Below are 14,748 nucleotides of genomic sequence, written 5' to 3'. Positions count from 1 at the left end.
GGATAATCACAGATTTCAAGGTAGTTCTACTAAAATAGCCATATTTTTCAAACCAAAGCACTTCAAGTCTTCAAATTACTACTGTTTTGTTCAGAAATGAATATACTTTCAAATGAATTAATAAATATGGATGTACATTATATATTTTAAGAGTTTTAAGCAAATAAAGTGATAAAAATGTGAACATCATAAAAAAGCGTTTTCAGTAAGGTTTTGTAATAACCCTCCCTAATTTCTAAAGGCCCGTACCATGATTGTATGTAGAATTTTGTTATGAAATTTGGAAACCAATCAGAAGAGATGTTAACCTTAATACTGTCAAGTGTGCGAAATATTTTTGACCATTTCTTTTTTTTGTATGTTAAAAAGACTTTAATATGACGAGTATCGAACATTTTGAAAAAACATTTCTTCGGACACCCACTAGTAAGTAAATCATTCTTTTTACTATCTTTATCAATTAAAAGTATTATTGTATGTTGAGTAGGACCACGGTAATTGATAATAATTTAAAAGGACCTACCCCCCCCCAAAAAAAAACGTTTCTAATTCTCGAATTTGGACAAGTGAAGTTAATATTAGTAGTAGCAGCAACTGTAGCATTAGCACAGTGTAAACAACACGCGTTCTTTAATTTTTATTCAAGAACGAATTAAGAAAAACATGAAAATATGAATATAAATGTAGCAACTTATCTTGCTTTTGATAACATTTATTTGTTATATATTTGGGGGTTTTTTGACAACTTTTTCGAATCTATGTGTTTAGTAATACAAACCCTAAAAATCTATATCGATATTCTTGAAATTTTAAAAGCAGTTAGAAAACACATCCAACTACAATTAAGAAGCTTTTTATTTCGTTTTTTTTTTTTCTACTTATTAAGCGAAAGGTATTTTTACGACCTGCTCCAGTGTAGTATAAACGGCCTATGGAATAAACACCTTCAAACTCGAAAATAGAAATCAACAAATTTATGGAATTTTCTTCGAAATTTCATAATTAAATTAAAACTAAATTTAACTTTTGCTGACTTATTTACCTGTCAAATACATATATATATGTATATATATATATATATATATATATATATATATATATATATACTTTCTTAAAATAAGACAACAAAACAAAAATGAAGTAACGGTTCGTATTCCAATCCACAGAGGTACGAAAAAGTTGTCAAAAACAAATTTTATCAAAGGCAAGATAAGTTACTTTTCTACCTAACCGGATACTTTTTATTTTTTATTTTTTTTTTTTTTTTTAATGTAAAATGTTTAATCGGTTCTACAAGTACTTTAACTTAACGACTTGGGGAAGTTTGAATTTCCCAGGCATGTATTGTCAGAAAATCAGTCTGTCGAATTTATGTTTCTGTGATGCATCGAAAAACACGTACGGATTCACCCTATATGCAAAACAGGGAGCGAATTGTTCTCTGTTGTTTGCAAAGGCCAGAGTGGCCCCAATTAAGGGGAAGTCATTTCCCACATTGGAACTATTGGCCATGTATTTGGCTCTTAAGGTAGCCCCTCAAGTTTTGGGTGCTCCGGGGCCCTTAATATTCATAATTTTTTCCTGATGTCTGATTCCCAAGTTGCCCTCTCATGGATCCTCAACGGTAAAGGATCCAAGAAAAATATATTCATTGAAAACAGGATCGCAGAGATAAAAAATTTTCGGAAGATATTAATATTAAATTTGGCGTTCTACTGAAATTAAAATATGTTTCTTCGTCGGAAAATCCGGCAGATCTTCTAACTAGAGGTATCAATACTTCTAAATTTTCCCAGTTATTAAATTTCTGGATGTATGGCCCGGAATGGCTAAATAGAGATGGCATCAATTAGCCAATCTCACCCTTACCTTGTCTAAACGAAACTAATAAAAAAATTGTATCATGTTTGTACTCTCAGGAAACACGTCCTTCTGAAAATACGTTCTCGTTGAATATTACAAGGCATTCCAGCTTATCTAAGGCAATCAGCATCTTGGAAAAAGGTGTTGAAATTTTATGATTTGTTGCGTCACCGTCGTGCTGACAATTTTAATAGGGCCAAATTATTGCTATTTGCTAATATGCAAATGGAGGCTCTCCCTCTGGAATTAGATTACTTGAAACAACCATCCAGGAAAGTGCCTCCCGCTAGGGTAACTGCCTTAGGGTTATTCCTTGATAAAGATGGGTTAATTAGAATCAGAGGTAAAATACAGAATTCTGATATTCTGCCCTTTGAGGTAAAGTTTTCCCTTTTGTTGGGGAAATATCATTATTTATCAAAATTGGCAATTAAGGAAGCTCATCTTAACTGTTGCCACATGGGGGTTAATTCAACCCTCAGTAAGTTAAGGCTGTCTGGAGTTTGGATCCTTCAGGGGAGACAAGCCGTAAAAGCCTTCGTGTGTACTTGCACCGTATGTAAAAAAATAAATGCTCTGCCTGCAGGGACGATATTACCTGCTCATAGGGTGAACTTTGTTCGTCCATTCAAACAAATCGGTGTGGATTTCATCAGTCAATTTTCTATTAAGGTTGGAGGGGTAGAAGTTAAAATGTACATATTACTCTTTACATGCATGAGTTTGCGTGCAATTCACTTGGAATTATTGCCGGATATGAGCACCAGCTCTTTTATGCTGGCCTTTGTGAAATTTACCAACTTATTTGGTATCCTTACGCATGTATATTCCGATAACACAAAATCTTTTGTTGCGTCCGGAATATTGCTATCAAACGTTGTAACTAAGAAAAGAGGAAGCCTCTACTAGACGACCCCAAATGTAAAGTGAGCCCCCCCCCCTCACTCCAATGGCCTGGGATAGAAAGGGTAGAACTCCTTAGCGTCATTTGCACGGTGGCCGAAGAACCCACACCTCGAAGATGTAATTTTAGCTATTTTTCTTTGCACACTTTATTTTATTTATTTTTTTTTTTTATTTATTTATTTGTTATTTTTTAAGCCAAACAAATCTAACCCTCTTTTTTTTTTTGTTTGTGCTCATATCATTCTATGTAATTTTATTTTTATTTCTCACACATCTTGACCATTCTTGATTCACTTATTTTAAAACAATTTCCTGACAAATTTTTCTTTCTTTTTACCATGTCACATCGACGTAGTAGTGGGGAGGGGGAATCCCTATTTAGCTTATTTAGATGACAGAAGAACTTTATTTAAGTACGATACTTAATATTAACAGCCATGGTAAGGTGCCAAAAAAAAAAAGTGCCGCCCAATTTAACTTTCACTATTCGTAACTGAAATATGCAGTATCTTAGCTGTGATACTAGGGCTATTTTTCCTGAGTGGATGCTATGCTCTGTGCGTGACCTTAATGTCTGCCTATAAATACAGAATACGAATTCCGAATCGCCATGAACTAGTTCTTGTAACTCGAAAAAAAACACCTAACTGCTAGCTACGAAATCCCAATATACATTTTACCTCCAAGACGATTACCTCTGTCTAACCTGCATGCGCAAAAAAAAAACAAAACAAAAAACAAAAAAAAAAACTTACCTGCCACTCTAATCCTAATGTAAATCTGTTTCTTGTAAATTAATAACCCCTGTCTCTTGAAGGCTAACAATCTGCTCCTTCTCACCAAACCGCCACTTAACTCCTACATTTCACAGCATTTGTAGTGGAATCTTTAACTTCCAGCCCCTAACCCTCACATGCTAACTGCTTAGTCATCACTAAACATCTATACAATTCTACCCTTTAGACATGCATTGGAGTTCATTCCTATTCCAGTTAGGTATTTAACAGCCAAAGTATGTACTCGGAAGCAAAGCACACCGCACTGCATTACACAACTATGTCTCCTCTTAGATAGCTTTGCAACGCTAATTTCGTAACTGAACCATGTCCATAACTCTAACTTGAAAGGTGAAATTATCTTCTCTCAATAATAGAAACTCACTTTGTACCTTCAACTTTATTCGCACCTACTAAAACCTGCCCATATATCTATTTACCAAATTACACATGACTCAAAACTTACTGTTTTATCCGTACTATATTGCACTCGCATCTCAAGCCCTGCTGACATCTAAAATATAGTTTGGGCACAACTCATAGTTCAATTCTTAACACCTACTCACACTTTAATGTTATCCTAGACCCAAGCTAACATGAATAAATAAATAAAAAAAAAAATATATATATATATATATATATATATATATATATAAAGGAAAAGCCTCAAACCACATTATCTCCTTCTAACAAGCCTTCTTACAATCATAGTTGCTTACACTGCATGAGCTCTACTCAACCCCTTTATCCAGTAACAATGAAATTACAATGTCCCTAATTCACTTTGAGGAGTGTAACTATTCAGCAGATATATAACCTCTACAAACTAACCCAGTAACATTAACTAACCACGCGGGGTCGCAGAAATACCTGGATTAGAACCCAAGCGCGGAGCAAACCCTCTCAGTGGTGACGGACCCAGTAGATCTTTCCAGATCATCCGTCTAGGAGAAGGAAAACTCTGAAACTAAACCAAAGGGGAGGGAGGCCTCTTCAGTCTTGGATGACAACCTTCCTAGAGCTGGTGACTCAAACAAATTACCGGTTTGCAAACCTAAATTGCTTAAGGAGTAGATAGGTTCTGTCTATCGCCCGGCTTCCATACTCCTTCTTTGCCTATTAGTCAGGCGCAGAGATACTATTACAGTGATTCAACAGAAACACCCAGTGGTAGATCTTGTTTCTTGTCTAGGGCAATGAACGCCATCTCCCCACTCCCGACACACCCCACCCCTAAAGCTGGGCACTTGAGAGTGCTTGAGTACCATATATGCCTGAGCAATTAGATTGGGTTGACCTTCCTCTGATGGGTTGAGGGTACCGGATTGACAGTTACTGGCTGCTGTTTCCGACTGGTAGTACAGAGGCCCTAACTCTTTGGTAGCACTTAGAGCGGCTGATCCATCAACAGTTGTATAATATCGGGATGTTTGCAGTGCCATGTCGCGCATGGAAAGGGACCCTGCACTCATCCTCGGTGGGCTTTCCTGAGGCCACAGTCCTAGTTGATGGAGGGTCAGCTGATGGTCTACTTGTGATGCATGTGTGATACTCTGCATAACCTCCTGTTCGGCTCCACCTAACCTAACTGAAACTCGTTAAAAAATATGATGACAGTACAATCTAAAAATAAGCTTAAACTAGGCTTAGGGTCAAACAAATCCAACTTGCCTCCTCCCTTGAGGCTTGCATTCACAAATATCCGTGGGCTTAGAACTAATTTAGCTGATGTTGAAGCATTTCTCCTAACAAATACCCCGGATATCTTAGCACTAAGTGAGACTAACCTACACTCCTCCATCCACTCTAACTACTTTAACATGCTTGGATATCTCCCACTCTGCCGTAAGGACTCTGACAGACATATGCACGGACTTGGAGTTTACATTCGTAATACCCTTCCCTTGACTAGAGAAACAAACCTAGAAACGGATGATCAAGCCTTTATGTGCTTTAGACTAAACATGCAACACAACATTAGCTACTTTTACTTTCTCTACCGCTCTCCCTCGACCCAAGACTGCACCATAATAAACAAAGCATCTGACAGCATAGACACAGCACTCTCCTTCGACACTAGCGCACAAGTACATGTATTTGGTGACTTTAATGTCCATCACAAAAACTGGCTTGGATTCTCTACTTACACAGATGCAGCAGGCAGCGCAACTCATAGCTTCTCTATATCTCACTCCCTATCGCAAATTGTTACTTTTCCAACCCGTTTCCCTGATCAGGAAGAACAACACGCATCACTTTTAGATCTGTTTTTGACCACAGTTCCTGATGATTGTATAACGAAAGCCGACAGCCCACTTGGGAACGCTGATCATGCAGTGATAATGGTTGAAATTGCCCTAAACTCTAGACCCAAAACTGAAGAGCCAGTGCTCAAAACAACGAGATATTATAAAAAGGCTGACTGGGAAGCCATCAGAGATCTTATCAGAGACGCCCCATGGGGAAATATTTTTTCTCTTCCTGCTGAACAGTGTGCAAACGAGACCACTGAATGGTTCAAAACTGCAATCGAAGCGTATGTTCCCATGCGGAAATTCTATAGCAAGCCCCACTCTCCCCAATGGTTTACTTCAACTTGCACAACTGCCATTGCTCAAAGGCAGCATGCATTCCGCAGGTTTAACCGACATAAGTCCAGTTCAAACAGACAGAAGTACATAGAAGCTAGAAGTAACGTTAAGAAAGACATAGCGACAGCTAAGAGGGAATTTACGGAAACCACTAAAAAACGCATCGAAGCACAAAAACTAGGAACTCAAGACTTCTGGAAAATCTACAACAGTGTAGTAAATAATGGGCAATCAACAATTCCCCCACTAACCAACAATCACGAGGTTGTTTGCTCAGCAACCGAAAAGGCTAACATGCTTGCCAGTCGGTTTGCCTCAAACTCCACACTGGACCCTTCCAACCACTCCCTACCTCAATTTCCTATGCGGACAGATGCCACGCTAGACGATCTGAAAATCACCCTTGCTCAGGTGCATGCTATCATAAAAAACCTTGACACTTCAAAAGCATGTGGACCCGATCTCATCCCAGCTGTGCTATTAAAAAAGTGCTCAGCCGAAGTAGCTTCAGTTCTCTCCAAACTCTACAACAAATGCCTTAATGAATCTTGCTTTCCGGGCTGTTGGAAAACTGCTTCTGTGGTACCAGTATTCAAGAATTCTGGCGAAAGAACTGACCCATTAAATTATCGCCCTATTAGCCTCCTCCCACTTTTTGCCAAAATATTTGAGACCTTAATTAACCATGCTCTAGTCCAGCACCTTACAGATGCTAAACTTCTGACCGACCAACAATATGGATTTAGACAAGCCCGTTCCACAGCAGACATCCTCACTGTAATCTCTGAATGCATATACCATTCACTGGACAAAGCGGGAGAGGGCAGAGCGGTAGCTCTAGATATATCTAAGGCTTTTGACAGGGTATGGCATGAGGGTCTCCTCAGGAAGATTAGATCATACAGTATCACTGGTAGAATACTTAACATAATTAAATCCTTCTTAGATAAGAGAAAAATCCAGGTTGTCCTCGACGGACGTACATCTAAACAATATGATATAAATGCGGGAGTGCCCCAGAAATCTATCCTTGGACCTCTACTGTTCCTGATATTCATAAATGACCTCCCTGACAAAATTGCCTCTGAGATGGGTATATATGCTGATGACACCACACTCTATAGCAGGCATGACAGGAAAACAAATGAACATATATCTAAAGTAATGGCAGAAACATTAGAGGATGTTCAGTAGTGGAATGGGGACAAAAATGGATGCAGTAGTGGAATGGGGACAAAAATGGATGGTCACGTTCAATGCCGCCAAGACTAAACTGGTTTCATTCAATAATTACAAGAAACCTTCTCTACCATCTATAGCAATGGCCAACGACTCTTTATCTGAGAGTACATCTTTCAAGCTCCTTGGCCTAACGTTCACAGAAAACATGAGTTGGAACAATTACATAGAGGGCATTGCTAGGGCCGCTGCAAGGAAGGTGGGCTCTCTCTACCATACTAGAAAACTATTAACACTAAAACTACTATCCTGTACCTCTATAAGGCAACCATTCGCCCATATATGGAGTATTGCTGTCATATTTGGGCTGGTGCATCGGCTACTAGTCTCTCGCTCCTTGACAGGGTTCAAAAGAGAGTCGCAAATCTGATAGGCCCTAAACTGGCATCTAAGCTTCAGCCTCTGTCCCATCGACGAAACGTCGCATCCCTCTGCCTGTTCTACAAGTATTTTAATGGTGAATGCTCTGATGAACTGCAAGCACTTGTGCCCCCACGACGTGAACACCCTCGACAGACCCGACAGGCTGCAAAATCCCACCCCCACACTGTAGAGATCCCTAGATGTAAAAGATCTTTCTACTCCGGTAGTTTCTTCCCCAGAACCGCTAGACTTTGGAATTCCATTTCAGGTCACTGCTTCCCTAACTGTACTGACATGCAGAAGTTCAAGTGCAACGTGAACCAACATCTTGCTGCCCAAATCCCTACATAGTACCCCAGTAGTTGTTTCCCCTGATAGTAGCCCCCTACACCAAAGTGGCAATGTGCCTTGTTTGGGGTGAAAATGTAATAAAAAAAATAAAAAAACCGGCTCGAATCGGACGAGTTGAAGGAACAATTTAAATCCATACACATTGTCCATCGAACAATTCCTCTTCACTCTGCCTAGGATAGACTTATTAAAACAGTCAAACAATGTTTGAGGAAACTGTTGGGCAGAAGAAAGTTGGATTATTTTGAATTTCTGACTGCACTTTCTGATGTGCAAAAGGCAATAAATGACAGACCCCTCACTTATATTGTTTCTGCCGACAAAGACTTTAGTATTTTAACTCCGAATCATTTTCTTCAAACGGGATATCAACCTCGTTCGCTTATTAATAATTATGATGCTGAATTATATCCTGACCCCCCAAATAGGACTACCTTATTACTGTAAGGTTTGCGTTTTAAGCAAGCTGGTTTTCTAATCCGACAGCGTGTCGCCATGAACGAGTGTAAACAAATAATGGCGATTCGCCTGTCCTTTTATAAGGGGGATAACTCCACTTATGCAAAGTCTGAGCGAAAGGGAGATAACTCCTTTCTGGCCTCTACATGCCCCTCCCCCTCGTGACCACAAAAGCAAGTTGTTGTGGTCATCTTTTATTTGGAGAAATACTTGTGCGATTTACCCCGCATTTGCGGCGACAAACCCCTTGGGGCTCTCGTCCTCTGACTTGACGGTTCCCTTAACGGAGGAGGACTGTATTTTTGGGTATCTCCTCCCGTGGTATCTTCCACTTCCATTTCTTCCTCATGCTCGCTTGGAGATTCCGTGTCGGCGTGTTGTTCCACCTCCATTGCCTCCTCCGGAGGTTGTGCCTGTGGGGTCTCCACATTTATAGGTGGGTTCGGGATTTCTTGTCTGATGTTACGAGGGCCATCCACTACCGGGTGTATTCTGCGGAGAAACCGACGGTTGCGCAATGTCACTCGATTGCTTCCATCGACCCGGACTCGGTACTGTCGGTACCCCTGGGTCTCCACGATTCTCCCCGTCTTTGTCCATCGACGTGGGTGGTTCCTGTCCTGGTTCTGGATCTGGACGTAATCTCCTACCTGGAGTTCCCGGAGTGGGCGACAATGTTGGTTGTAATACTGCTCGTTCCTCATGTGTCTTTTGGCCATTGCCACTTCCCTTAGTTTGCCTATTTCTGTCCACTGCTTTCGAACCTGGTATTTGTCCCGCAGGACAGGAAAGTGGTCTTTAATGACCCAACCATACAACATCATGGCTGGGGACATGTCCAGATCTTGGACAGGCGTGTTCCTATGGGTCAGTAGTGCTCGGGCCGCCCGATCATGGCACAGGCGTCCATAACTGTCCGTATTGTCCGCCAGTATACGTCTCGCGGTTTTGACGGCTAACTCTGCGCGGCCGTTGCCTTGGGCATAATGCGCTGATGAGGTACGTTTTCGTATGCCCCAATTCCTCAAAAAGGAGTCATATTCCTGGGATTCAAATGGTGGTCCACCATCCGACGAAATTTCTTCCGGTACGCCGTAGGTACAGAACCAAGTCCTCAAGGTATCGCACACCGTCTTGGCTCTTCCCGATGTCATTAGGGCCACTTCAACCCATCCCGTATACCTGTCTGCGTATACCATAAAGTGTCTACCCTGCATCTGGACGAAGTCAACCACCACTTGTTGGAATGGAAATTCCGGGTCTGCTGGGGACATCAAGGGTTCCCTGGGCTGAGATGGTGCGATTTCATTGCACGTGCGGCACTGGGCTCTTGTTTGCCTGATGTTAGCATCCAACCCTGGCCAGAATAGTCGTTGTCTCGCATTCGCCAGCATTCCGTTCACACCCTGATGAGCGGAATGAAGAGATTCCAATACCTCTGCGCGGAGTTGTCGAGGTATTAGGATTTTGTTCCCCTTGATGATCACTCCTTCCAGGCAATATAACTCCTCACGCATAGGCCAGAAGACTCGAACTACGGTTGGGATATTGTTACATGACTGGGGAAGCCATTTTGAATCAGTTCTTTCAAAGTCCTGCATTCTTCGTCTGTGGCTGCTGCAGCCACAATCCTTCCCCATGTGATGGCTCTTAACGTAGTATCATTCTCGTACATCGATGTGAGGGCAGCTTTGACTGCGGTGTCAATGGATTGGTCCTGGTCTCTTGGTGGGGTGCCCGCTGGGTACCGAGATGCACAGTCAGGGGCCAAGTTGAGTTTCCCCGGTCGATGTTTTATCTGGAATTTATACATGAGTGACTTTTCCTTGAAGTTTAACAGGCGTGGGTTTTTTATATTCTCCAGGGCTCGGTCTGAAAATATCTTTATGAGCGGTAAGTGATCCACTGTAATCACCAAGTCTGAGCGAAAGGGAGATAACTCCTTTCTGGCCTCTACAATTACATTCCCTCGAAATGAGGAATAAATTTGTTGAAAAATTCAATCGTATCTGGCATAATGATTACCTCTTGTCATTAAGAGAAGTTGATGCCAAAATCGGGAGCAATTGTGCCCCCAAGTTATCTGTTGGAGAGATAGTACTTATTAAGACTCCCAACAAAACCAGACAATTCTGGAGTCTTGGTAAAATAATTAAATTAATTACTGGAAACAACAATAATGTTTGTTCCGCGGTTTGTTTTAAGGATGGGTGCAAACAGGTCCATTCCTTAAAATACCTTGTGCTCTTGGAAATTAAGGGTAATGATGATATTGCATCAACTGAGTTTATAGAAGAAGGAGGTCCCTTTTTCTGTCCAATCTGTTCTGTTCCGAATGATGGAACATCACCAATGGTGTGCTGCGATTCTTGTGACAGCTGGTACCATTTTAGCTGCGTAGGAGTTGATCATCGTTAGGGGAGTGGTTTTGTTCTAATTGTAAGGATGAAGCTCCTCAGGTCGGTCCATATAGTGGAAATTAGCTAATGTCTGGATGCATGTAAAGTTGAAGTTTATACTGAAGATTGACAACAGACAATGGCACACATTAATATTAAAAAATTTATTGAATTAAGGTTATAATTAACTTGTATTGTGAAAAAGTAATGATTATCCATTACTTTTTCTCTCCTCCTTGGCAATGTGTGTGAGAAATTCCATAACCAACATTATTTTGTTGTCCGCCTAACATGATTTGCTAGACGGTCTTTGATTGGTTCAATTTGAATGCGCCAGTTTGGCGCCAATTTTGTATTGCATGTGCGTTATTTTTTAGTCTGACAGATGAACACGGAACAGTAAAGACTCACACAGCGGTGCTCCGTTATAGAGTGCCAGGATTTTGCCTTCATTGGACACCATGCAGTGGGTGGATGAAGGACATTTCTCTAAATACAGAGACAACATAATTGCTGAATTTATTTTACCCAATAAGGATATTCTACAGTGTTCGGCTTGATATATTTGATTATGGAAATTATTCCTATTTCTTCCAGAGACCACGAGGTCCTAAAATATGCCATATTGGCCGACAACATTCACGCCGTGTTCAACCATGTACAACATGGATCCTTCTAAAAGGAAATCTGAACTAACATTCCCACAGAGGAATCATAACTAAAGGCTCCATTGCGTATAGATAGCAAATTCAGATACTGTTTTTGCAAGGGACTTACCGTGAAGCAAAGAACTTTCATTTACTGATACATCTTGAATAAAATTTGAGTTTTAAAAGGTATGGCTTTTGTTTGTGGAGTTTCATTTGCTATCTGCAGGGAGGAAATTGGGTGTGTAGGGAAGAAATTTCTTACAATATATATATATATATATATATATATATATAAAATAGTGTGCCTTGGTGAATTTCATAAGAACATGTGCCTGTTTTCTGCCAGAAAAAAACTCATCCATCCATCTCTCTCTCAAAAAAAAAAAAAAAACACTTCAGATTGCCGCACTCTAGAAGAATTACTCATTCATTAACCAAGGATACAAAAGATTAAGTATAGTCCCTGAACAGATACCACATTTAAACATTATTTGGCGAACCTGAAGAATCTTGCCCCCATCTATTTTTTTTATTTTACTTTTTTTTTCATTTTTTTTTAAACGGATCTAGACCTACCAGATTTATCAAAAGAAAAAAAAAAAAAAAATCAATTCTTAAATATTTGTAGGGATACTCATTTCTAATGGAACATTTTAGTAAATAAATCGATCATTCATTATCACCCATTTTAAAATCAATCGATGTTTTTAGGCCAAATTTCGAATTAAGTCTCTTTTTCTTTTATTTTTTTAAGTAGGCTAGCATTTTTTTTATTTCACTTTAATGTAAAAAAAAAAAAAAAGGGGGGGGGATTAAACTGCTTTAAAAAAAAAAAAAGGCTAAATTCGCGAAATTTAGTCTAAAAATGTTGAGTGGTTCTAAAATGGGTGATCGATAGAACATTGCATTTAGAAACGGAGTACACCCTACAAATATTTAAATAGACTTTTTCATTTCTTTTTTTTTTTTAATAATCTGGTAGACTAATGTCCATTCGATAATAATCCGTCGAAAAAAATTAAAAAAATTTTTTTTTTTTTAAATAGAGAAGGGGGCAAGATTCTTCAGGTCTGCCCAGAGTTTAAACAAGAATGCGTAGAAAATTCATCAACGTAATTTCAAAATAAAAAATGAAAATTGATCAGTATTATCCAAGAAAACAAAAATAAACGCTGATTTAACATTCAAGGCAGACGATTCTTTGGTGCTAATGCACTTACTGATCCGCGCTATGGGTTTGTTTTACTGTACACAGATTCGAAAAAGTTGTCACAAAACAAATATAGAACAAATAAATGTTATGAAAGGCAAGATAAGTTACTTTTCTACCAAACTGGATATGTTTTTAGCGTTTTTATTTAATGTAACATGTTTATTCAGCTCGAAAAACATACAGTGTTTACTGGATGTATTGGAAAATTTAAAATGGCGGCCAACTCTGTCTTTGAGGCACCAATTTTGTATTGGGAAAAGGAGTTATAAATAAAAAAAAAAAACAGTCAAAATACTGTTAAAAACACGCCGAATATATGTCAGCCTATGTCACGGTAACAGTTTCTAGAATAGATACAAAACACCCTCGCCATGTTAAGAATGGCATGTTAAATAATAACGTTATTATTTCAGCACGGATCAATAAGTGCATGAGTACCGATTCTTTTTATTGTTCATTGGTTGCGATTGTGTGGTTGGTGTCGGCCACTGGCGAACGTGTTATCATTTTGACATTTTTATGTTGTTTTTACCAGAATAAAAACACAGAAACGATAAAATAATGGAACATTTTCTTTCAGTCATTTATTAAATTATTGCACTTATGATCGGTTGAAGTTTTAGAAAATCAAATAAAAGTTTTTCTTTTTTTAAATATTTTTACGAACACAAATGACATTGCTTCAAAGAATTAAAAAAAAAAAAACACAATTTTCGGGTGTAAATATATTTTTAAAAAAGCACAAAGCCCCCCCCCCCTTATATTTTGGCCATAAAATGAGGGGTCATTTTATGTTTTTGTTTTAATTCGTTTATGAACATAATAAAAATTAGACATTTAACTAACTTTCTTTTTTCAAATGTGGGGATTTTAAATATGTATAATGAAATATTTTATTTATAAAATTCAGAATGTTTATTTTTTGCAGATTGATTAAACAAAATAACCACCCCGATTTTCTGGCCACCTTTATAAATCTCGATAAAGTTTTTATAAATATTCTTATGAATTACGACAAAATTACATTTTGAATATTTTAGAGAAAATCTTAATTTTTTTTTCTTCAAAAAACAAAGAAAGGTGGGTTTTTTTTTTTTTAAACTCAAATCCTTAATATATATATAAATATATATAAAGGAACGTCGTTGTTTTCCGATGACATCCTTTTCAATTCAAGATGGACAGGCATTTGATAAACGTTATCAATAAATTAAATATACAGAAATATTTTTGAATTAAATTTTAGATTAAGAAATAATATAAAAATATGAAAAAAAAAACAAAAAAACTCACAATTCAACTAAAAGTGATTGCCGATGACGATCCAATTTACGGCATTCGATGAAGGTGCGGAGTAATCTATTCAGTGTTCGTTTTATTACATTCTCTCATTCCATTGCATTCGAAATAATTTCATTTCCTTTTGGAATTCTTCTTTTAAAAGTTGATCTATATTATTGCAAAATATAATAAAACATTTTCTCATAGAATTTTATATATTTATTTAATAAATTTACAGATTAACACCTTCTGCTGAATCAACACCTGAAAAAAAAATGAGATTTACTTTTTTAGACGCTTACGTATGAACATCCAAAAAAGAAGAAAAATAAATTATTTTAGAATTTGGTTTCGGATATACGTCCCATTTTCAAACCGTTCTACCTTTTTATTTTTTTTGCTTTTGTTATGAGAGTATTGTAGTGCCAAGTGTAATGTTTTGAAGGATTTGCTATAATAAAAACAGACTAAAGGGGAAATATAAAATGAATAACAATTTATTACTGACTAGTGCAGCAGCGTGGAAGAAGCCAGCAAGAGCATTGCATGACCACCGTTCGGAAATGGTTCTAGAAAGGATGGAAGCAGCAGGAATAACGTTAAATGATAAATGTGTATTCTCTGTTAGCAAAATTAAATTTATTGGGCAAATCATTT

The 14,748-nt window shown here is 38.2% G+C and overlaps 1 protein-coding gene across 1 annotated transcript in view; it reads right to left on the bottom strand.

Annotated features, from left to right (window-relative positions):
* Positions 1-14,368, bottom strand: part of LOC145293158 (uncharacterized) — a 53,802-nt gene extending 39,434 nt beyond the window's left edge. Inside the window, exon 1 of the mRNA XM_080139609.1 lies at positions 14,104-14,368. The gene's annotated coding sequence lies outside the window, so the exon portion shown is untranslated. The remainder of the gene's footprint in view (positions 1-14,103) is intronic.
* Between the last annotated feature and the right edge of the window lie 380 nt (positions 14,369-14,748).

Source organism: Euprymna scolopes, chromosome 14, assembly GCF_053919585.1.
Source record: "Euprymna scolopes isolate OS-2025 chromosome 14, ASM5391958v1, whole genome shotgun sequence".
In the NCBI taxonomy this organism is placed as follows: Eukaryota; Metazoa; Mollusca; class Cephalopoda; order Sepiida; family Sepiolidae; genus Euprymna; species Euprymna scolopes.
The sequence above is the reverse complement of the archived record's forward strand: the minus strand, read 5'-3'. Positions and strand labels throughout refer to the sequence as shown.